The following is a 25,068-nucleotide window of genomic DNA, read 5'->3' on the forward strand; positions in this document are numbered from 1 at the left end:
GTTTGCAGAACTTAACTGCATTTTAACTAAGGGGACTGTTTTCTACATGTTGCATTCTGCTTCTCTCCTGCTTGGTAAAAGCTATCCAGAAATGCATTTCAGAAATCCGGTTGCTTGGTTTCATGCTCTGCAATCATCAGTTACCATAGTGTTTTAGAAAAATACCTTTTCAGGAAGCAGATACGTAATCAAATATAGTCCACTGAAGTTGTGCTGAATGAACCATCTGTTAACAAATTGAAAGTAATGTATTTGTAGATTAAATGGTTAGTAACCTTTAATTTCCTGTTACAGTCGGAGAAATATAAAAAAGAGGGCATGAGAATATCTTCAGAAGCATCACTTTATGTACCCTGAAAGGGGCCTACCCTTTGCATGTACCTCATTGCGAATGTCTTGAGACAGTGTTATAAACTGACCCTCTTCAACAACCAAGTCTTTCTGGAAAGCAAACCAGACCGTTCCCTCCACCTAGACTGTGCACGTTTCTGTTAGATACTCTACCTCTGAGCCATTGGAACAATTAATGCCTCCTAGTTATTAAGCCAGGATGTGCCCAGTACTGATCAAAAAGCGTTATATTCATATTGGATCACTCTTGTTCAAAGGTTGCTTTACATGTTGTTGTTGTAATAAAAAAATGCAAATTCTTGTCTTTGATCCCAAAGACCTAGGCATTATACAAATTTAAAGTAAAATCCTTTCAATGTCCTTAAGTCCATACAACCTATGTAAACATTTACTAGTAGTTCAGAATCCCAGGAAGATGTTGAAACAGGACTGAAGTATTCTTCTCGCAATTTGCAATAAGAAATGAAGGCCTTCTGCTTATTACTAGGAAAGATAAAACCACCTTCTAGGTACATGACCCGTGTTGGTCCTCTGAAATCTCCTTTGTGCTGTTCGGGCATTCAGTATTGAGAATTTCAAACCAGTAACTAACAGACTATGCTATCTGCTTTTGTTTAATGGTTCAGCGTATTTCAGGTTCTCCAATAATCATTCTGTGCTTATTTATAATACATCACCCTTTGTCCAAGTCTGCAGCTTTGGCTGTCAAGTGTGAGCTAGAACCATCTCTTAAGCTCAAGTGTGTTTTCAGCTCACTATGGTAATATTGGCTGTGGCACGCCTCCTGTCTCCCCATCAAGAAAACAATTCGATGTTAACATGAAATTCACAGTGTTACATATTCACTGGGACAGCAGATATATGTAATATCATGAAATTCAATGAGCTGTGAAGTCACGAATCATATGAATTCACATATCGTTACTAAATCTGTGCATTGCTGAATTCATTTATTGAATATGTACACATAATGTTTGGTAGTTATTTTCTATGTAGCTATTCAGGATTTTCTGAGAAAATGCTCTTAATTGATTTGCCAAATCAAAACTTTGGGGCAGTAATTCTTTCTTTTTAGGAAAATTTTAATTGTAGATGTTTCTCCATTACAGAACTTAATTCTGATAAAGATGAATAGTGACCAAGTAACCAGGGATGTGGTAGCTAAAACATTCAACCGATTGCATGAAAGCTCTTCTCAATGCTGAGTTGAGTGCCCTGTGCTGATAAGCTGTGGAAAGTCTCATGGAAGGAAGTCTGGTTGTACACAGGAATATTACCAAAATGTGTAGGACAAAAACTAATGAAATGCCCTTATGTGATTGTACAATGTGAATTTCACGTAGATAGCGTGGAACTGTAATTTGATAAAGATTTTGGGTTATGTGTGCTCTAAATCTTCTGAAAAGCAAGCTAATATAATTAGTAGCTCTTTACTCAGAACATGAGTTTTCCATTATTCTTGTGAGTTATCGCTTCCAAACAGCACAATATCTCTTCTGCGATGACACCAACCAGCCATAGTGTGCCTTTTCATTTGTTTAATTTTGTCAGAAAATGTCGATTCATTGAAAAGAAAGCTGCTTGCATTAACACCATTTCCTTTTGGGAAAAAAACTTTGGAAAAGTGCATTGTGAAAAATCCTGCCTAGACACTTTCAACAACCAAGGTTCATTTTTTGTATTTTAAATAACTTTTCAGGCCTGCAACCTATATTTAATGTATAAATAGTTCCCCTCCCCACAATTCAATAACCTGTAAATTATACATGTGTAGTGGAAGCAGGAGTTAAGATCCAGAGTCCTCTCTCCCTTGCCTTTGATCACTCATAGCCTGCTCAATCTTCCAAGAAGGCTCCATGCCTTTGATCTCCTCTGCCTCCGTCTCTATGTTGTTCAGGTTATCTGAGGATGTTGATTATTTTGAAGTGTAGGTTTTTGCTCACAAAATTATGCCAATTTAAACTAAAAAAATTGAGACAGTAGCCATTTGTACTAAAAATATTGAAGAAGTCAAAATCTAGAATGAATATTTAAAACATTTTAATGTACGAAGTGTTAATTGCTCCAATACAAAAGTACTTAAAAATCTAGATTTGAAGATTTGTGCTGTTTGGACTGAGATTATTTTGCAGACTCAAAAATGCACAGTAGGGAAATTGAAAGGTGGGATATAGAAAACTGTTTCCTATCCAGTTTTAATCATTTTTGCTTCAAAACTAATTGATCCTTTAGTCTGCTGAATCAAAAACACATCTTACATTGGGCTGTAATGCACATGTTCGTTCTTTTCAACTTAGAGTTATGACCTGACCAGGTTTTTTCTGGCTAACAGAACTCAACCTGCTAAGAATGTAACCCAGCAAAGTGCATGCACAGGCCCCATATTTTTGTAATTAAATTACCAAAATGTGTGGGTTGTGTTTGGATATGTGTACATACATACCTGCCTGCAAAACATTCTGATATTTTGGAAAGTACTGTCCAGATTTGTAGGAATATAAGGACCTAAAGACGGATATAACTTCCCTCCTGAAATAATTAAGAATGTTTCAAAAATACTTATTTTCTCTTTTTGTGCATGAGCAGTGAACTGTGCCATATTGATGTGTGAGACTGTAGTCAGTTATAGCAGCTGGGGGATAGGTGACACACAGCATGTGTTCTACTGAAGGCTACTTTTGGCTCAAGACAGCTAGGCAAAATGCTCTTCTTAAATAACATTGCATAAGATTTTAAGTTCTGAGCAGCCAGGATTCATAAAGGGTTGTATGGGAAAGGTATGCAGTAAAAACATAAAACCTGTTTGTCACTGATTGAAAAATCAATGGTACGAAGAATGCCTTTGTGGCATCCTTTTTATTCCCGGTTTATATTCAGGTCAAGAATGAGTCCTAGGAAAAATAAGTGGCCCTGGAGGACCCTTGCTACACAACCTGCTGGACAGTAAGGAACAGGAAGCCATCTGTGCTTTCCGCTGAGTTACGTCTGTGCGATCCCAGACCCATGAGGATTTTTTCATTCTGAAGCTTGGGAGAGGATTGCTGTCCTGAAGGTGTTCCCTGTATGTAGGCGTGCAACTCAACTAAGCACTGCAGCAGTTTTTGAAGGGGAGCATTGGGATGGGAGTTACACCGGGGCAGGTCTAGGCACTAAGCATGCTGTTAAATCAGGAATTAATAAAACAGTTTCTGGCTTCAATTCTGGCTATACTGGTCCTTGTTTTGAAGAGGTGTTAGGGAAAGAAGTTGACATTGTTTTATTTATCACAGGTAGAAGGCGTGCAAGGAATTATTTATTGCTTACTCTCTTTGCTAACTAATTGTCTGTGTTTACTGTCCTCCTACTCTAGTGACCGGGAACTAGATCAAGGTATCTTCAGATTTTAGTTTTCAAAGGTAGTGGTCAAGTTGGTGCAAACTGCGTAGGTGGTATTTAGAAATTATCTAATTCAAGGTAGTATTTATGATTCAGTGCAGTGTACTTAACACTGAACAATGTCAGGTATTCTATGCTTTATACAGTAATGATAAATTGTTTATGAAAACAAGTTAATTTTTGGTACCTTTGGCTCTAGAACTGCAAAAAATATCTAAATGCTATTTAGGCATTTCAAAGACTGATGTGCTAAAAGCTTTTAAATTTGGAAAAAAATAGATGCTTCAGATTTCTTCATCTAATGAATGGTGATGATAATGCTCAGTTGTATTTGCACTTAGACCTGTAAAAGACAAATGAGGTAAAGAGAATGTAAGAAGTGTTTTTCTATGTCTAAGACTTGGTGTATGTGAGGGGATTGAATGTTGTACCTCTTGCTCTGAACTTATTTAATGTTTCCGGAGTGACAGCGGTGAAATAAATGGGGGCTGAAACAAACATGTTGAAGGAAGTATCTGTGGCAAAGCTCTTCCTATCATCAGGTATGCTTTGATATTTTATAAGACCACAGATTTTTTACCTGCCTGAGGTACTGTCTCATTGTTTGTGGAGAAAGTGTCACGTCTTTTGTGCCTGAATGTTCACACGTAAGTTTTTTAAGAAACAGGGAATAGCGATAGAGCCTGGCTTTTGCTTGGGCCTCGCTATGGGCTCCTCTCAGAACCAGCCCTCCTCTGGCACTGCAGCCATGCTGCTTATTCTGCCACAGCTGTGCTTCCCTGTGAAGAACAGAAGGGCAGCTCCTGTTTGCAGTGGGCGATTTCTTTGTACTGTGGAATAGTTATTGGAAAAGGCTCATCTGAATTTTCAGTAGCTGTTTCAATTCATTATATTTGCACACTTTGCTATTCATGAATATCTGCACTCTTAAGGGAATAGCTGATCTTCTCAAAACATCTGTGAAGAAGGCTTTTCTTGTGCATTACTCAGTTTTGTTACTATTTATTTTTAAGGATTTTCTCCGGTAGCAAAGCAGAAAGAAGGTTGTGAAGTTCAGGTTCCCAGCCATACAGCCAAAGTAGCCAAAAGTTAAGTAGGTTGCAGGTAACACAGTGAAAAGTTTAGAGGAGAAGGAACTTAAAGCAAGACTGTTCATGAAAATTTCAGAAAGGGGAAGATTACAGTTGAATTTATGATACATAACATCTCTGGCTCTCACCATTGAACATCTTGCTTAAGTCTCTTAATTCGGTGCTGTTAATCTTAAGGCAGAAAAAAAGAGAAGGCACAGTGCCATTTGAAGGTAAAATGAAAGTAGCAAGTAGATGATAACTTTTCATTTGCATGCGTGTTACAAATAATTTTTGTCACCTTTATATACTAAAGCCTTTGAGAATGCGGTCTGCAGAGCAAGACCATTTTATTGTGAAGTGTTAGGCCATGCAATACAGTATACGAAAGTTATCCAGAAAAGTGTAATATATGCAGCGCTTGCATGTCCTCTCCACTTTGTGTGTTTTCAACTTTTAACTTGTAGTAACTACAGTGGCGTACTTGCTGGTTTTGGTTTTGTGTTCAAGAACAACCCTATGAAACAGCAGAGATTTCCTTCCTCCGTCTCTCCCTTCACTCCGAGAGCATTGCTGTGTTTCCCTCCCGTTGTCTCTCAGCTTTTCTCTCACGTCTTGTGCGGGTTGCCATTGCCCAGGAAAGGCTCCGATTTTTCCTTTCCAGTTAGTTTGCAAACTGCCCGTTAAGCTAAGAAGGTTGGGGTTCTGCTTGTCCTGTGAGAGCTGAGTACAGACACGGAAATCATATTCGGCTGTGAGCAGAAACCCTCCGCCCAGCCCAGGTTTCCTGTCCTCTTTGCCTTCCCAGGTAGGGGAGGGATCGGTCCCCTCTTCTCCCGTAGAGAGGTCAGTCCTGTGCAGCCTCCCTCCACCCGGCCTCCCTGCCTCCTCCAGCTGCAGATGAACAGGGCCAGGCGCTCCTGCAGATACGTCTTTTTGGTTCCTTTTGCATCGCCCATGTATTAGTTCATAAGCAAAGCACTCCGAGATTAATCTACATCTCTAATTGTTGCCGGGCACATATGCAAGTGATTTTTTTAACAGCTTTTTAACATCCTTCTTGAATATTGGTGAAGTGAATACTCATTATTGAGGGCTAGCCACATGTTGAAGTGTTTTTCCACACAGGAAAATAAAAATGACTGTGTAGGATTCTATGCCTGTCGTCCCTCAAAAGCTGCTGCTCAGATTTGCCCAGCTCAGACTGCCTATTATTTGTAATTAGTGGCAAACACCCTTCTGAGATCTGAAAGTCAGGCGGTTCCCTTGTCCTTTTCACATACCATCACTGATAATAGTAGTAAATTTGAAGAGGATATGAATTCATTTTTGTTTAGTTGGAGTTTTCAACTCAATTCTAATGAAGCCATTATTTTTCACCATGGTTCAAAATGCACCTGGGTTTGTAGGTTGCACCCTTGTGAGTGGTTCCTTTGAAGACACTGATGTATTGTGGCCTAAACATTTTTATGGTTAATGGTAAAATGTAAGGTGGAATGAACTGAGCTTGAGTCCCATGTGCCCCGTTAGAAAAAAAATAAAAATCTGTTTTGAACTGTTGAATCAAATCAATAAGAAAACTACTAAAATGATAAAAATGGAATCTCAAGTTTCTGTTTCTACATAATTGTTAATTAAAGACAATTGAATTGGCTTTCTGAGTTTCATGAGCCTGGAGAAATGAATTTAGTTTTAAATAATCTCAAAGAGATTATTTAATCTCAAAGAACTTTATGGGAGAATCCATCCGTGTGTCATTTTTATGGCTGAGGCAAAACGACAGACAGAGTTTGCTCATGGTCCCTGGAAGTCAGTGCGATCCCTGTGGTCCAAGCCGTGGGACGATTGTGACAAGTAGCCGGAGTGACAAGCAGCATTTCCACTTGCTGGTGGCACCTAGGCAGCCATCTTTAGCTCACAGGGAAAAGAAAATGGTCTCTGGCTTCAAAACCATGCGCATGGCATTTCACTCCGAAAGACCATTTGAGAGGGCTTACGCCATGTCACTGCCTCGGAGGGCTTTCCTCTGGCTGCTGGCCCTTGAAAAGCTCCAAACCAGGAAAAGAGAGGCACTAAGCCGTGGACCGATTCACTGGGGCCATAGCAAGTTTCTCTTCTGCCAGACAGCTCCTACCAGTTGACCTGAGTGGGGCCGATCCCAGCTGTGCTGGTTTGGCAGGCCGAGCAGGGTGGCTTCCGTCCCCTGATGTTGTACCCAGCACCTCCTCCCTGCCCCTCGTTGCTGCTGGGCCGTGGTGGCTGCTCCTTCTCCTGGTCCTCTAGACCCCAACGGCATCGCCCTTCGTCCTCCAGAGAGGCTGCCCGAGCGTTCTCCGCCTCCCAGCAATGCCTGTCCTCCTGAAAACCCGGGTGCAGGCCTCCGGGGTGCGCCAGGAGCAAGGCAGGGGCTGCCCCTCGCCGCCAGCCTGCCACCTGCACCGCCCCAGTCCCAGCCAGGGGTGCAGCCAGCCCCCGCAGCCCTTTGGCTGGTGGACAGCCCCAGGACCTCCCTCCAAGGGCTGCGCTGCCGTCGTAACTGTCTTCCTCCACTTCAAAGCCCCCGTTCTCACACTTCCTTCGGTAATGAACCTTCAATTTCCTCCAGGTAAATAAAGTGAAACTGGAAAGAAGTGTAAAACAAAACATAAAAGTAGCCGAGCTAGAGAGTTACTGCCCGCAGCGTCCCTGGGAATGGTTTTTCCTGTCTTCCCGCTGCGGTTTCTAGCCTGTTGTCTCCCACTTTGTTTGCCCTTCCTTACCAGTTTTTAGCTGTAAGCTCTTTAGCATGTAACCTCCTCTTCGCGGGAGCATTTGTACGGATGCTAATAGGTAGAGAGGCTCCTCCCATGGCTCCGTTTTTATTAATGGGAGGATCAGAGAAATTACCACATTTTTAACATCTCTTTTGCAGTAGCTATTAAGCTTCATGGTATAGAAACAGTGAGTGGATTTTTGTTCATTTGTTCACAACGCTGAGCTCCGAGAAAAATTCTTCTCTACAAGGTTTTTTGGTGCTGGGAGAGCGTGTGCTTGTTGCTCCGTAGGTTACATGGTATTTTCATTTGGAAGTGACATTTTATGTGACATTTTACTTTAGAACAATAGGTGGGCAACATCAAAATTTCAGGTCTGTAACAGAAGAGTTATGTCTATTACTTAGTCTGTTTAGTAACTTGCATCTTTTATAAATTCTGCCTGATTGCATCTCTTTTCACGAAATCCAGATTAAATGCATTTTGAAGAAGGGAGGGTGCTGACTGGTCTCAAATGTGCTGGTCTGCAAGTTTGCAGACCAGCTGTCCTACTCACTAGTGAAGATAAGAGGGCTCAGATGAAGGGGTTTGTGCTGCTGGAAACACAACCAGCTTTCTCAGGAGACTGCTTTGAGGGAGATTGCAGCAAAATTGCATCCCCACTGTTAGTAGTGGGTATTGCCACACACACGTATAATTTGTGCTAGATAAAATCAGGAGGTAATAAAGAAAGGTAAAAAGAAGAGATGAGAGATCTGCTGTGTACTTTTTTTTTCCTTTTTTTTTCTTTTTTTTTTCCTTTTTTTTTCCTTAAGGAGCAAAAATGTCCAGGGAATGCCACATTAACTCGGGGAAAAGCAAGTGCTGCTTTAAATCAGAAAACTTGTGTTATACCAAGTGCTTTATTTTGGGAACCATTTCAGTATGCTATGAAGGAAAGTTGCAGACTAGGCATGTTTACTAGACCTTTAATTGCTACATTTAGGAGAAAGGCACTTTTTTTTTTTTCCCCCTCCCCCCCTCCCCTTTTTAACGACAAGAAGCCAGAGTTTGCTGTGCAAATGAAGCAGGCTTTGCAAGAATCAGATTCACTTTGGACGACTCTTCACATTCCTAGTCATCATTACATTAGGCAGCACAATTCCATCTCTGGTTGATGGGCAGAAAAAGTGGGCAGCCTGCCAGGTAGACGTTTCCATGGCTCCCAACCCCCAAAGGTGATGCGTTTTTCAGCTAATTCAATGAAGAGTGGGCTGAACTTTGGGTATAAACTAGACAATAGCTGCCTTCGCAGTATCAGCAGAATGGTTTATGGGAATGCACTCCACATTTGGCAGAGCATCATGTGACCTTACGGCTGAGATTTTGTGATGGTGCCAACGGAGACTTGGAAAGCAGCGCCCGTTCTGACTTTTTTCCTCTTCTTACATGGCTCAGAAAATGGTGGATCTTAATACTTGACTTTAGCCAGACTCAGCAAGCAATTGAGCTTTGAAGCACAACTTTGCCTTTATTCTGGCTTTTTTGGCACACCACCAGGAGGCTGTCCCTTTCACGCCTGATAAATTCTGCTTCTTATCTCCAAATAGAAAAAAGAAAGAAAGAAAATATAAGCAGAATATTCATACTTCATAACTGCATTTTAAAACTACCTGTTTTATTTTTTTATTGCTGATCTGTAGTTTAGAACAGCCCTCCTGAGTGTCTGAAGGATAAAAGTTGTTTTTTATTTTTCTGATGGGTTTTTTTTTCCTTCCTCCTGTTTAATGAACAGGCGTTTGAACTGGGCAAACGGGGCGACAGCATTGAACATGAGATCATTGCAGCATAGTGTAGCAAACTGGCACCCTGCCTTTTCACCCCTTTGCTCCGGCAGATTTGTGCAATCCCATTTATAAAACCAGCGCAGGGGCGAGGTGAATTTTCTGGTCTCTCCCCACCTCTAGTCCTGTGCAGGCAGTTGCGGCAAGGATTGGTGCAGCTTTTGCGCAGTGCTTTGTGCCTGGAATTCCGAGAAGAGCGAGAGAGAGAGAAGACAGGCATCCTGGTCTTCTTCCGAGAAAGAACAGGAGCCCTAAGAAGAAGAAACAAATCTGAGTTTGTCCTACATACAAGAGTGCAGAAAAAAAAAAGTGACTCTCCTGCTTCCAAAAAAAAAATCTGGCATGTTTCACTACAGAGACATCAGGATGTGTTAGAGCTTCTTAAAACAGTGTAACAAAATGAGCCTAGGAGATTGATTCTTTCAGTAAAAAAAAAACCAAAAAAAAAGAAAGAAGGAATGATTTTTTTGTTTGTTTGTTTGTTTTTTTCACTATTGCTCATATAGCAGTATTTGGCACTGGGTGAAAACGTACCTTTCATATCAGGTATAGCTTCTTTTTCTTTTTTTCCTCTTTTTTTTAAGCCGTTTTAAACATGTTGTTTTGAAACTGAGTCCTTGTGTATTAATTTTAACGTAGTCAGCTGTTCACACTTTCTAAAACTAACTTTTTGGGGATGTGTTTGATCTAATACTGCTAAAAATAGAAAGTAAACAAAAAATCGAGGGTCTATAGAAATAAGTGGTTAGGCACATTTTGTCTTAGCTAAGCACTGGAGTTATGCAAAGACCTTAATGTTACATTTATTCAGTCTAAGCTTTGGTTATCTCTATGAAAGTTGTGGGTATTTAGATCTGGTTGCTAAGGAAAGTAAATTCTTTTTTTATAGTGTGACTCATGCTTTCAGTTTCTAAAGAGGGGAAGAGAAAAAAAAAAAAACGTGTTAAACCGTAGGAAAGGATTGCTCTTGTAGCCAGTATATTAAAGTTATTATTAAGTTAATTCATATATGAGTTTCTTACAATTTGTGTCTAAATCCATTACAAAGAAATCAGTGTAATAAACACTGGAATAAAAGGCACATTATTGGGACATTCATGAAGCAAGCCTGGTTTGCAGCTAGTAACAGTGACTATTTTAAGATGTTCGGTAAAGCAGCACTTGTCCAGGAATAGCTGAAAAGAGTATTTAAGATATCCATTCAGAATGTTTGTGATAAGTGCATGCAGAGCTAAAGTAAGTTTTGAGCATATGATGCTTTAGTAGAGCCTTTTTCTCAAAGCATTTGTCTGTCTGTTGTAACATATTACTAGGCAATTAGAAGAGCGTGTAACAAAATTCATTCTGACTGACAGATTTTGAAAAGCTCAGCCAAATCGGTGTTTTATGTATTTTGGATTTTTTTTTTTAATATTTTCCTAGCCTTTTAAATTTATGTTAAAAATACAGATGTCCTCAGCTAGAAATTGCTTTGAAACTTACAGTGTCTTTTTCATCAGAAACTCTGATATTTTTTTCAAAGTGTTCATGATCGGTGTTTCTCTAATAAAAAGCTTTATAAATATGACTTTAAAAAATAGAATTGCTTTAACGCGTGCTTCACTTTTTATACATTACTGATTAGACAGTAACTTCTAAGATTATATGCTAATTTTGCTACCTTATATTTTTGTTGTTCTGCAATGAATTCTGGGAAAGTGCTGAATGGAGACCTTATGTATATGACACATATACTTCCATTCACCCATTTTGTACTAGAAAGTGTTTCTTAGATTTATGGTGATACTGCCCTCCCCAATAGTTTTGTTAGAATAATTACGTATGTCATTAGTACCTAAGTCTGTTGAGAAACCAAGGCTTGCATTAGCTTAAAAGAACTTTTAAAATTTCTATATCTGATCATAGTAATCACATCATTTTCTTTTTTTTTTCCGTAAAGTTTTGCAAACATTTCTTGATTTAAGGCATTTAGTTTATCGCAGTATAATTCCGTACCAAATTACCTCATCGTATGCACTATTTGATAAAAACTATTTATTTTTATTAAGCATGCCCCTTCCCTTCTGAAATTCCTAATAAAAATAAAATATTTGTGGGGTGAAAAAAGTCTAGGAGATACAAAATGAAATAGTCCCTTTGCCAAAGTGTGCGTGTTCACAGCATGTCTTCCCATCGCCCCGAGAGGGGTGTCAGCAGTGTCAGTTTTATATCTTAAAAGCATAATTACTAATTTTGTGTATGTTTTCTGTTTTTCTGAAAACACTTTACATAAAACAGATATTTCAAAATCTTTCTCTCACTTTTTTTTTTGTTTTAGTGAAAGAAAAACAATTAAAATGAAAAAGGAAACTGAAGAAGTTAATTATACCAGAATTCAGAGAAGGTAATACAGTGATCTTAAGTATTTTTTTTGTTAGAAAATAAAGTTAATGGCAAGAACATGAAGCAGGTTAGCTTTAAAAGAATTTCTTTCCTTAAGAGAACCTACAAATATAATTTCACAGATATGTATTACACTTCTGTTCTGATTACTTTCTGTTGGGAATATTGCAGTTTGGGTAGCCTTTATACTGTATACTTTTCATGAAGCTTTAGAATGAATTGAAAGATCAACACATAATTTGTTCTTTTGTTATGCCTAGTAAATATATAACACATATGTATCTACTAGTATATTTATAGTACATATATCTCTTTGCTAGCATATAACTATAATGCAGTGACCAATTATTTTTGAAATGTGGAACATCTATTCACAAAAAAAAAAAGAAAATCAGAGAAGCAAATTTCTAGCACTTATTACAACCATTCAGCACATTATATATGCAGTCTGCATTCTTATTTCTGATACTAAGATAACTATTCTAGTTTGAGTGCTTGTCTTACATATTCTATCTCCTCAGTGTCAGCAGAAAACAATTATAAAAATATCATTCCTTCTGAATACTGAAGTGTTGTATATAAAGTGAAAGCAGGTTTAAAACAGAATGTTCTAGAAAATAAATTAACATTATTTTAAAATGCAAAAGGGTATGCTTGAACGTGCAAGATTTAGTCCACTAAATTAAAAAAGAAAGGAAAAAAAACGGTCATTTATGAATGCTCAGCTGTCATTATTGAAGTAGAAATACATGTTGCAAGAAAATGAAGCATTGCCCTGATTCAAAAACTTTGTTATTGGCATTCATTCTCTTGAAAGGAGTTTTGCCTGACTAGCGATGGCAGAATTAGGCCTTCAGTGGGAACTAGTGGAAAGCAGGCATTAAAATCTTATTCAGATACAGATTTCAGTAACCCGCTAAACTCATAAGACACCTTTTTGTAGCACCTCGTTTTAAAATTATACCTGCTTCTTGTGCCTGTGTTTTACAAATGCATTTGTGGCTATATTGTTACAAGTTATTCTGATGTGTCAGATACTATACTTAAAGATGCAGTATTTATCAATGCTTTCATTTAGAATATGTAAGTTATAAAACTGTATCTGTGTCTCACCTTTCTGAATTACTGGTTACTGTTTCAAAGGACCTGTTTTCAGTCTGTTGCGTAGGACACCCTACATTCAGTGTGTCATGATTTGTATTGTACTGCTTGCCGGTCACAAGAAGAAAGTATTTGTTGTAGGAGTTAACCCTGAAGTTTTGCAAGATTGTGTTTCTGCTTGCATTCTTATTATTAGGGAATAGCATTGATGGGAGGATTAGTGAATAAAATATACAAATTAACTTCTTTGCTTTGATTAATAGGCATTGTTTAATCAACAAGTAATTGTCAAGCAGTACTTAGGTGCCCCGTAATATGAAGAAATAGCTAGTCAGTCTTTATAATGTACAGGAGCTGCACTCCAGTGTGCCTCATTGCTTTTCAGATTTGGTGGGGTGATTTTTATTTTGGCTTGTAGTACATGATATGAGCTCAGACACAAAGGACAAACCTGTATTGTTCACTTCTATGTCACGTCCAATTATGGATTCCAGTCTTGCCTGCTGTGTGCATGCTATAGTCAGATGCAAGTTGTTGGGAGCTGAGAGTTCATCGGTAAAGCAAAGTGTATGCAAAAGGACATTAATTCCTGCTAAAGACAAAACAATGTTGTGCCGTCAATCTGTAAAAAAAGTGTTTTTTCTTCCTTTTTCAAAAGTAAACTAGTTACAAGTCTTTGGCTTGTTTGGTGCACCCACCATTTATGCAGTTAAGTTTGAAGTAGCTTTCTTTGCAATAGGTAGTAATATTTTTACTCTTAAATACTCGTTCTTACATTGCTTCGTATGTTTGTTTGTTTAAAGTCTTCTGTGTCTCACTTTAAAAGGAAAATGCTAATCAACGATGCCAATTGGCATAAACCCGTAGATCCGATCTTGTGTTGAAACATACTGCACAAGCTCGCTTCTATGGGTCTGTGTCAGTATGGTGATCTGGCAAAAGTTTATGTAGCACACAATGCAGTGGTATTTGACAACAAGCCTGAGTGAGTGTACAAAACTATATATCGGTTTTGGAATGATTCTCTTGTCCATTGCCTTATCTTCAAATTTGATTAAGTGATTTGTTCTTTTATCGGTTGCTTTAAGCACCTTCGGCTTAATATCTTATTAAAATTTACAAAGAGATGTGAGGGAATTGTAGGGTTTCCAATGAGGGAGAGTAGGATATATCATTTGCTGCCTTTATTAAATATACCATTACATGGTATTACATTCAAAAAATGTAGAAAAAACAAGAAGAGGTTTATATTTTTTTTTATTGTAAAATAAGACCAAATGGTCATTTATTTCCAGAAATGTAGTTGGACTTGCATCATTCCTATCAAATATGTATGTGTATATATATACACATAAAACACACATGTATATATCTTTATACATATGTAAACAGGACAGAACAGAAATTCTACCTCTGCAGTAGAAAAATCTGTCTAAGAATATGCCTTATCGTCTGAAAAGTGGGGAATAACTGCAGTTGAAAGCCTACCCCCATGGGAAATATATAAGCCTATGGCTGCTGTCACATTTCAAAGAAAGGCTGAAGAAGTGAAGAAGACTTTATGGTCACCGTCGGAAGCTGTGTGCATCCGGGTTGAGGTAGTAGGTTGTATGGTTTAGAGTTACACCCTGGGAGTTAACTGTACAACCTTCTAGCTTTCCTTGGAGCACACTTGAGCCATCGAGGAATTCATCACCACTTTAATCTGATCAGGGAAAGTATGCAAAAAGGTATTGTGTCATGGCTGTACATAATAATCACTCTGAGGCTTTATTGATGTTGAAATAGTCCTTATTACTTGATTATTTCATTTACATCCTGTTATGAACAATGCTAACATGTTGTCTTAATGGACTGTGACTATGTACTGCAGACATTTAAGGAAGGACTGATGATGATTTTAATTCCGTTAACAGGAAAGCTTTAAAACTTTATTCTGATTTATAAATTGAGAAAAATATCAAGTATTTAACGCTTTATTCTTTCTTCATAGAAATAGCTTATTCTATGCAGTTGATTTTTGTTGCTTTTGTTATATAGGTGCACATTCTTTTTAAAGGGAAAAGAACAAATTTTTCTGTCCTTATAATACTTTCCAAAAAATATTGCACACTGCTGCTTGGATAGAGGTGGGCAGTGTCACAAGTTGATCCTGATCTTCCTTGGATTTATGATACTCTTTCTTTGTGCCTGCACAACTCAATGTTATGAACACAGATCTAAATGATCTGCAGCCCTGCCCGTGTTTCCACCGTGTCGTGATTCATGTGCCGCTCAGCCTAATCCCACTCTGGGGTCTCAGCTTCCGTGTCCTGACAGTGTGTCAGCCTGACCCTGACCCACAATGCCCTTGTCATTTTTTGGCCCTGACTGAAGTTCTGACTCATCTTCCTAACTCAGCAGGACTTGGAGAAGTCACATTCCCTATGCGAGCGGTTCTCAGAGCACTAGGCACCGCCGGCAGCGGCAGGTCCCAGCGCTGGGTGCCTCCACCCTGCAGGTCGGGTGCCACGGACAGAATTAGCCCTCCTCAACCCCTGCGTCGCCTGAACGTCTGGCACGCCTTTTTTAAAAAAGCAATACCAGAATGCACCAAGGCCAAAAAATATGTATTTGATCCCAATCTGAATAGGGAGATGAAGGTGTCCTTGTGGAGGTTTATGCCCCAAGTTGTGCATTGCCATTTCCTGCTGGCTTTCAGTCTTCCTTGTCTTGGAAAAAGAAAAAAACCCCTTGAGATGTGTACATCCCATAGGCAGGTATCTTATCAAAGCGAGAAAAAATAGTGAGTGTTTTCACAGTTTAGCCATTCCCAGAAACAGCTATGAAACAAGAGGGAAAAAGACTGCCTGTATATCCACCATGATCTTTTAAGTGAGGCCTGCTTCTGAAAATGACCTTGAAGATGGGGTCTCCTCAGTGTGGTGGAAGGCATTACTGCCCAAGTAAGAGCATCTGGACCAGACGGTGATGCTCATTCCAAAATATTTGGGAAAAACTGATACTATCAGTTTCCATGTACTTTTTCATAAGAAGTGAAAAGGAGTAGAACTTAAGAATTTATATTAATAATAGTAATAGTGATAATTTCGCTGGAAAATGATTTAAAGTTTGTTGATATAAGGCAAAAAAGATGAGTCATGCTCCTGTGGTCCTGTGATCAGGGGACACTGCTGATGTGAGCTGTGGGCATCCCAGACTCCTGTGGGCTGAGGAGAGGGTGAAACGTGGCTGTCCCATGTGGGGGTGAGGGCTGCGGTCTTAGAGCTCCCAAGTTAATAGCAAATAGGTCTTTCTCCAGGGTTTTTTGAACCCCTGCATCTCTTGCTTTACTTTTATTGCAGGTGACCATAACAAAATATTTGGTTTTAGGTTTTGTTTTAGGTTTTGCATCAGCAAGGAAAGTTAAGAATGTTTATTTTAAGTGGATTTGATGCTTGCTTGTGTTTTGGTTTTTGCTTTCCTTTCAGTTCCACCTATTCAAAAAATCACTTGCCTACAGGTCCCTATGTTTGACTCTTTCTACCTCGGCTTAAGGCTTGCCTAACCACTTTCCTAGATAAGGAATAAAAAGAGGAATTGAAAATTGATTTAGTCTCTCTTTTTAATAGCATTTATTTTCAGTGATTAATGTTTGTAATAGGAAATTGGTAAAGAGGATCTGCATGACAGTTAGGTGGATGTACAATGGATTTTAAGCCTGTCTTAAAGTGTGTGGGAAAGAGGACAGAGGAGGTTGAGTGAACCGGAGCTACTCCAAGCTAATGGAAAAGGCTTAAGGGGGCAGCGGCTAAATGGGGGGATAGAGAGGAGACCTCCATCAACCGATGAAGCTTAACAGGGACCACTCACAATCTGAATAAAATCTGTAATATCCTCTGTGGATTCAAAAGGACCCTGGTCACCAGTATGTTTTCTTCCTTTTCTATTTTAAAATTTTCTTTTGTAGTTTAAGTCCACTGGAAAGAAACACTGTAATTGCTGTTTTCTGCCAACAGAGCAACAGGTGTTCAATCCTTTTATATTAATTCTTCAATTAGTTGCAAAATAAGGGGGATTGTTTATACTAAGCTGAACCGAATAGAAATGACTGATGCAGAAAATGTGGGAATGTTTCATCTGTCCTTCAAATACATGATAAATTTGTAATTCTATCAGGCATAGTTGCAGGTTGCTATGCAAATTTTCACTGCAGCATCACCAGCTTTAATGAATATACATTTTCTGTATTACTTTCTCTGTTCTTTAATTTAGTTTTTTTGCCCTGTAATGTGCAATACATTGTTTTGGTAAGAGTTATCAAGTTACGAGCAAAAATGAATGAGACTGTGAGGTAATTTTGAAGCGGATTAAGGTAGGGAATGAAAAACAAAGGAGAAAAAAAGCTCTATTAAGAACAGCTGGATGGAGTTAGGTCTTCTGTGATTTCATTTTAAAGTCATAAAACATATTGTCTGTTTTAGGCGAAGTCTGGCATTTTTTACCTTTACAGTGCGGTTGGAATATTAGTCAGTCACGTAGTACTCAGCATTATATTGCTATGTTGCTTCTGTAAGAAATACACTTTGTAACATGGCTACACATGGATGTGTTCCAATCTAGGGCCCATCTAACAGTGTTTATTCGTATAAGTAAGCCATAACGTTATCATCCTTGTGCCTTTACTTTGCTTCTTGTATATAGAAGAAATATCCGTTAGGATATTTTGGGACAAATCTTGAGATCCAACCAATCTGCGACTCCCAGCGGTTTCTTTAGGATCACAGGTCCTCAGTGTTTCACAAGTTTGGTCCTACAGAAAAACTGGCTGCAGAGACACTGACCTGCTCAACACCCTTTTGCTTGCCATAATTTCCTTGGTAAAGATTAAGCGTGATCCAAGGCCTTAACCCTGGTTCCCAACACAGAAACTTGCAGCACGGCGAAAACCTGCTTTAATGCCAGATCCTGTTTGTCTTAAGAGCTAAGTCGCTTCAGAGAGCTGGGGAGAGCTTGGATTTCCTTCTGCAGCCCACAGTGCCTGTGTCCAGAGGCACGTCCAAAGAAAGCAGAGTTAAAGGGACATATCTGAGTTAATAACCGTGGGTCAGATGCACTAACAGAACTTGGGTGTTTTGTGCCCAGCCATTTTGAGACCTTTCCGTGGAATAAAGCTGCCATTAATCCACTTTACCAGAGTAGGTAAAACAAGTTTTTAGTAATTTTGTGCTGTTGAAATAGCACAGAACAGTCAAAAATATATGAGTGAATATGGGTCAATATAGTTGATATGGCATATTTTAAGCTGTTATAAATAATCCTAGAGATTTACATTATGAAAGTTGAAAGTCATTATAAAATGTCTTTTTCTCTGTAGCCGATGTACTATCTGGTTTTGTCATTCCACTTCAACAAAAGAAAATGCTGAGTTTCACTTGGTCTCATGCTTCATTTAACTTCCTCTTGTCTTCAAATAAGTTGAAGTTCTTTAGAAATTTTTAGGTAAAGAATGTGGTAAAATATTTAAAAGCAATCCCAGAAAAGGTTTTCCTTGCAAATGTGTCCTTTAAAAATGACAAACAGCCCTTAGTAATCTCTAAAACTTGTTTATTGAAACTCTTCAGCAAGAGATCTGTGATAGGTTGCTTAACAGATAAAGTTGGAATAGAAGTGCACTTGAAATTTTTCAAATTTTTTGGATGTGGTTTCATATGACATTCATTTATCTATTAAGAGCAGCTTCTGGCATTTTTAATAAAACTAAAATTAAATACGTCTGGCAGGCCCTGTTTAAATGTGAATATTGCTTTTATAGCACAGTTAAATACTGTAAAGATTGAAAAGCTAATGCTTTTGCATTACATAGTACAGAAGAATTAAATTGTTTCAGCTTTGTCTTTTCTCACATAGTAAAAATATTTACATCAGAGTGATTTTTTTGGTAGAGTTTAATTTTGTACAAGGCTTCTGGATATTTCAGCTGTATTTTATTGTAAATGATATCATTTATATGGAAATTTCAGGCAAATTCTTGTTTTGTTTTGTTCCCTCCACCTCTTCTTTCATGCTACTTCTAGAAACAGTAAGAGCAAGCCTCACATCAATGAAGTCTTTTCAAGAATACTTGCAAAATCTGAATAAAAAGTCAAAGATCATACCTCTCTTTTTCTAGCATGACATTCTCATTTGTTCAGAAATACCTGGCTCCTGTCTCCGTATCCTTTCTTTTGCAAATGTGATCAACATGTTACTTGATCTTACAGAAAAATAGGCATGGATCCCATTGCTCTCTACTGCCTTTGTTGCACCTCCTTTTGAATAGAAAGATCTCACCCCTAAACAACTGTACTTGGAGGCTTTCTGACTAATGTAGTTGTCTGGCTTGAGTAAGGCTGGTGCTGATACGCTCCAACCATTGCACCAAGAGCCTCAGCAACAGGATACAGATGCAGAATAGCAGACTAATCATTTTTCTAAGAGTCAGAACAGCCTTGTGTACTGCCTATTTTGCTTTTGTGGTTGGGTGAAAAGTCGGGGGGTACATTTTATATTTTCTTGTATGTAGTTAACATACATATATTATGCATATATTGCCTTTATCTGAATGTTATGAGTCTCCTCAGTTAAAGCTTTATCTCCATGGCTGAGAGTGATTTATCTGGGTTTATCTGTGGTTTATCTGGGAAATGCAGGTCCCTTTATTTTTCTTGTTCTGTCTCTGTATAGTTTAGGTTTACACACATTTCTCCACTGGTCCTTTTTTGATTCGTCATTTCCTGACATCATGATAGTCATGGCAAAGAATGTAGAGCATTGCAGATATGCTGGCAACAGGGATGGACAGGGAATACCCTGATGGCTTGAGAGAAGCGTGGATCACTGTCATATTTATCAGGTTAGCAGAAAGCAAAAGCTTACTCAAACCAAATCCTCCCTGAGGCCTCTCTGTTATGACTCTCCAATTTAGGAAGGATAATAAGCTGTTTGGTACTACCACCTTTGTAGGTCTGGCTTGAGACCGTGGAATTGACTTTGCTCAAGCTCTGTGTGATTGTAATTTTTTTCAAGCAAAGTCCATGGACAGTAAAGGCACCATAAGGCTCACTTTTTGCTAACATGCACCCAGCCTTGTGGTGACTGCAGTATCAAACCAGATTTACACATCTGAGAAAAGATGACTGTCAGTCAAAGAAATGTTTTATGTGTATGTTTATGTATGTATACCGTTGGGGTTTTTTGCATGGCGCTACACTGATATGAAAAAAAGAATACAACCCCAAAATTCTTCATCTCATTCATTGCAATTAATTTGCTGGGACAAGTTTGTTAACTTCCCATGTTAGAAAGAAATCATCAGATGGGAACTTTCCCACGATAACTTCACCATCACTTGAAAGAACTTTAGACTATCCCTTTAGACTAGGGATAGCATTTGGAGCGCAATAAATCCCTGTGAATAGTTGGTTTCCTGGAAAGTTGCCCAAGAAAGATGTTCAGTCTGGGTCTGGAAGTAGATTCCGCAGTAGCCTGTGACAAGGAGAGGTGGTGACATGGCTTGAATGTGCCTCTAATATTCATGTGTCCTGGGTTGAGGATCCTTGAGCGCTATTCTATATCATAGCTCATCCCGCGAATCCTGCACTTTTTGGGGGTATTTCCATCTCAGCCTCTCTGCCTCTTCAAAAAGCCCAAATACACTTAGTTTACACAGCTGAAGGGGATTTACTCCGTAAGTTCTTTGAACCCCCAGATTCAGTTGAGCGTTTTATGGGGAGGAGGATTTTTGGGATGTAGAATTTTTATTAAAGTCTGATTTATACTATGTTGAACTAAATTGTAACTGAGCTGCTGAAAAGGGCTTCTTTTCATAGTGGAGTGCAGGTCTGTACAGAAGGATACCCAAGGCAGTTTTGAGGACGTTGTGCCAAGGTCACCAATCTCCATGGCAAAGCTGGTGCAAGCAGCATCCTTGTGTTTGAGGACTGCTGCCGAAGCTGGTGTCCCTATGTGAGGACATCTTTGAGAGCTGGAATACAGGGAGCAGTGGACCAATGTAGCTGTTCAGCTCTATGCTAAGTAATATGCTTTGCTCCTTTGTCCAGATGATAACAACTTTTGATCTACAATTAGGCTAGATTTATCCAACAGTATGTATCTTACCATATTCACTTCTCATTTCTTCAGCCCTACTGCCCAAATATTTATTTCCAGGTTGTGTATTGTAAAGAGCTAAGCTCAGACGACCGAATTCACGTATTGCCCTTGTGTCTCATCACTGGCTCGTCACTGTATAGGAAGGCAGTGTCTGAAAACTCTCAGTAGTAGTCAGCCTATATTGGTTATGGCCCACACAAGCTTGGAGATGAAACTGCATGCGTGAGCCCATCTGAAGTGCCACAGCTGGCAGTCTGGCTACAGCCACAGGGAGGTTTTTGCTAAAAATGTATTTTTGTCTTTAGATGGCATTTACTCAGGATGTGACTTGTGAAGTACATGATTCCTGTGGTGATAAAGGGGTTTTTGAGAGTCATTATTATAAAATATTGTAAAGTATATTGTTCTTCTGAAGTGTTTAGCTTCTGATACAAGAAGAATTTAGAGGTATCTTTATTATTATTTCAGTTTTGAAGTATAACTGTACCAAAATGGCCAAAATGTAAATTTTAGTGACAAGTCTAAGAACCTAACTCATACTTAATGTAACATTTTGAAGCGATCCTACCTTTTTCCCAAAATGTCTTAGGCATTTAGGAGCCTGCATCCTGTTGATTTACAACATGTGGGCAAGTTTTAAAAGAGAAACCTCAGGTGCAAAGGCATTTTTACAGCTTTTTGGCCATAAGCTTCATAATGAGTGACCCAATTGCAGGATGTTAAACATATAAACTGGTTGGTGCTGCCTCTAGGCCGTGCTTCTGAATGTGAGACACTTACCTAAACATGGAGTGCCAATATATTCTTAGCCACTTTTATGAGAAAATAGTGCCCTAATTTCTCTCTTCTTGCTGTTGTAAAGCAAGACAATATGAACAATGTAGTTAGAGACAACATGTGCAGCTTTGAAAAATTTGAGTGTTCAGTAACATTTAGTAAAATTAAAATTCAGTTTAAAGCTTTATGCTGTGTCCAGATTGATGCCAACAACTTAAACAGAAAGCAATTTGCACACCTGATACACCTATTGGTGCTGCTGCCAGCCATGCAGGTGCTCGAAGGGGGCATACGACTCCTTCGCTCCTCTTGCCCTGCACTGCGGGAGGAGTTGTCTGCAGTGGGAGGCTGTGTTCTCCCCAGCCTCCGGTTGTAAAGGCAAGTGCTGGCAGGCAGCGCTGCCTGGGCACTCGTGCCTCTGCCCCTAGCACCAGCCGCCACCATCGTACCCGGGAGCCCTGCTGCGCTGTTGGGGCAGGGACGGCTCTCGCAGGCACGGGGGCTGCTGCTGCCCCACTGCCCCACCAAGGACAGGTACAGGCAGTGTTGTGCCCGAAAGAAAGGAATTGAGCATAGCTATGAGGCAGGTTGGGGGTTTTTGGCTAAAAAAGTCCAGTATTGGTCTGTGGAAGTAAACATGCAGTCTGCCTAATGAATGCATTATTTATTAGCTGTGTGAGCTGCTGGAAATACCAAAGCGGATAAGGGCTGTGATTCAAGGCCACAGGGCTGGGCCCACACAGCTCCCTAAGCCGGGAGCCAAGGACGTGGGAATCCTCACCAAGGGGTGACCCTGGAAGTTTGGAGCAAACATCGGGCTGCACACATCTTCAGGCGGGTGGAGGTTTGTGTTAAGGATACCTTCTCGTACTTGAGGAGTGGCGGTTGTTCGTTATTGTGTAATTTGATTTGACTCTAATTTAATGACAGTTCTTAGTAGGCAACATGATTTGCAAGGCTGATTTCCAGTTTTATTGATTGGGCCTTTAATTTATTTGAACTTGCACTCAGAAGCTTCATCAGAGATTTAATGCAAGTCTGCAAAACCAGCTTGGTAAGGAATTTTTTGACAGAACTTGAACTCAAATGCTCCAACAACAAGTCAGCGAGGTGCGGTGTGAAAATATTTTAAGAAAGAAAATTCTTAGTTAAACTTTATTTTTAAAATAATGGATTGGCAATGCCTTTCCTTTCTTGAGGATTTTTTTTCCCAAACTCTCATACTCAATATTTATTCAAAGGTAAATTAGAGATCTCATTTTTCGAGTTTTGTAGAATGGGCTTTGAAAGAGGAGATCTCAGAGATTATTACTGCAAAACTTTCACTGAAAATGAGTAACTTGTAACTTCTGGAAATCTGTGATTTTATTCATTAGTAAGAAATTTACCAAATACAGAACAAGTACTGCAGAACTAGCTGCCACAGTCTCCTAGTTATTTTCAAACTGTATGTTTTATTCAAAGCGGAGATTGCAAGGCATGAAAAATAGATTATCCGGTTTTGAAGTCTCTCAGTTATTTCATAAAGACAAAACTTCTTTTTTAAATATTTACCAGAATATGTTCATAAATTTTAGAAATGAATGGTCTAAACAGGAAGGAGCTAGCAAGGGATTACTTAATGGTAATTTTTCATTACCTTTTCCAAAACCAAACCTTTGCACCTGAACAAATCAATGAAGAAAGCAGCAAGAGGCACAGAGTGTATCTGTGCGGGAGGAAGGCAGCAATAGGGAAGATTTTTTATGTGATAAGAAGCATAAGAGGATGTAAGAGGAGGAAGGAAATTGAAGAGGCACACAGAATAAGAGAGAGGATACAAGGAATGGGACTATAGTGGCTGTGCATTTGTACTCAGAGAAGGGACTCTGGGCATGTAGACAGAGGAGTTCAGGAAGGTGGAAAAAACACCCCCCTGTCATTCGAGAAAGGACATGAAGATGTTGTAGCTTCACATTGTTTTGCTTCATCCACCTTGGTACATTTTGGTAACTCTAAAACATTAACTTTTGTGCATTGGACCATAGAAGTTAAATTTATTTTAAAAAGAAAGAAAGAAAGAAGGAAAGAAAGATTGATTTACAGGCAAAACTTCATATTTGTAAATAAACAGAAGGCCTCATGGGAATAAGTTTTTTGTATTGCCTGCTCTATTTCTTTTTTTTATAAGCAGAAAACCACTGTAAGTCTAAATTAGAAGGGTGGTAAGTCTGAGGAGTAGTAGTTGAAGGTAGCACACATTCCAGACATATTGAAACCATCTCAAAATTATCCCACACTCTCGAGCATTAGGAACCCACAAAATTCAGAGCTAAGGATAAACTGAAAATCCGGTGTGAAGGCACACAGATAACTGTAACTCTGCCTAATACTGACACAGTTAGGCAATGTATCTAACGATGCTTGTTGGTTCAGTCTAGTCTAAGACAACAAACACTAAATGATTATATTATAGACATATTATTACTGCACAGTGTCATCATAAGGGAGAATTTAGCTCATGTGTATGCCCTTCCTTTGCTTCTGCTCTGTTTATTTACGTAAATGAGAAATATAAAACACTCAAAAGCCTGAATCAAAAAGAATAAGATAACCCTAGCTTTTATATGAACTGTAATTAATCTGCAGCCTGTTACCACAAAACTTAATTTAGGGAAATTCCTAGTTAGAATCAAGAATGTTAAACATTTGCGTGAATAAGAACAGTATGTGCAGTGGCGCTAGAAGTAGCAATATTTCTGATTCAAACCATGCACTGAAGAGTTGTTGAGGTTACAGAACTTCTTCCCTTTTAAAATTAAGTGCTTTATGAGAGAATGAAGTTATTGACTGCTGATCACTTCCAGACACAGAATGGTGGTCTATTGGTCCCTTCCAGAGTGTAATAACAGTTCCACATGATGCATATTAATGGAATATCTCATTAATTCCCTAGATATCACTAAACTGGTCAAATCATTATAAGTTTCCATCTCCCTAAAGAAAATGTAGCTGCCTCAAATTTTTGAGCTCTATCAAAACATCTGCTTTTGATGTTTTGTTAAACCAGCAGCATCTACATTGTGAGATACCAAGATCTTAACCTTAGCTATTTTTCTTATTGGGATCAGCGTATTCAGCATCTAATGGAGTTAGAAGGTTTACACCCAGATTCTTGTTTTGAGGAGAATTTGGGTATCTCTGTTCTATACATGAACATTATTTTTTCTATCCCATAAAAAACAGAAAATATGTATATTTATGGTATGAGTTATCAAATAATGTTATTATGTATTGTCAAAATTAGAGTTTTGTGTTATAAGG

At 38.9% G+C, this 25,068-nt stretch overlaps 1 long non-coding RNA gene across 1 annotated transcript in view; it reads left to right on the top strand.

Annotated features, from left to right (window-relative positions):
* The window catches only part of LOC142091391 (uncharacterized), a 70,782-nt gene that overhangs the window by 21,591 nt on the left and 24,123 nt on the right, over positions 1-25,068 (top strand). Inside the window, exon 3 of the long non-coding RNA XR_012676786.1 lies at positions 11,690-11,755. This is a non-coding gene — a long non-coding RNA (uncharacterized LOC142091391). The remainder of the gene's footprint in view (positions 1-11,689; positions 11,756-25,068) is intronic.

This window comes from Calonectris borealis, chromosome 1 (assembly GCF_964195595.1).
Source record: "Calonectris borealis chromosome 1, bCalBor7.hap1.2, whole genome shotgun sequence".
Classification (NCBI taxonomy): Eukaryota; Metazoa; Chordata; class Aves; order Procellariiformes; family Procellariidae; genus Calonectris; species Calonectris borealis.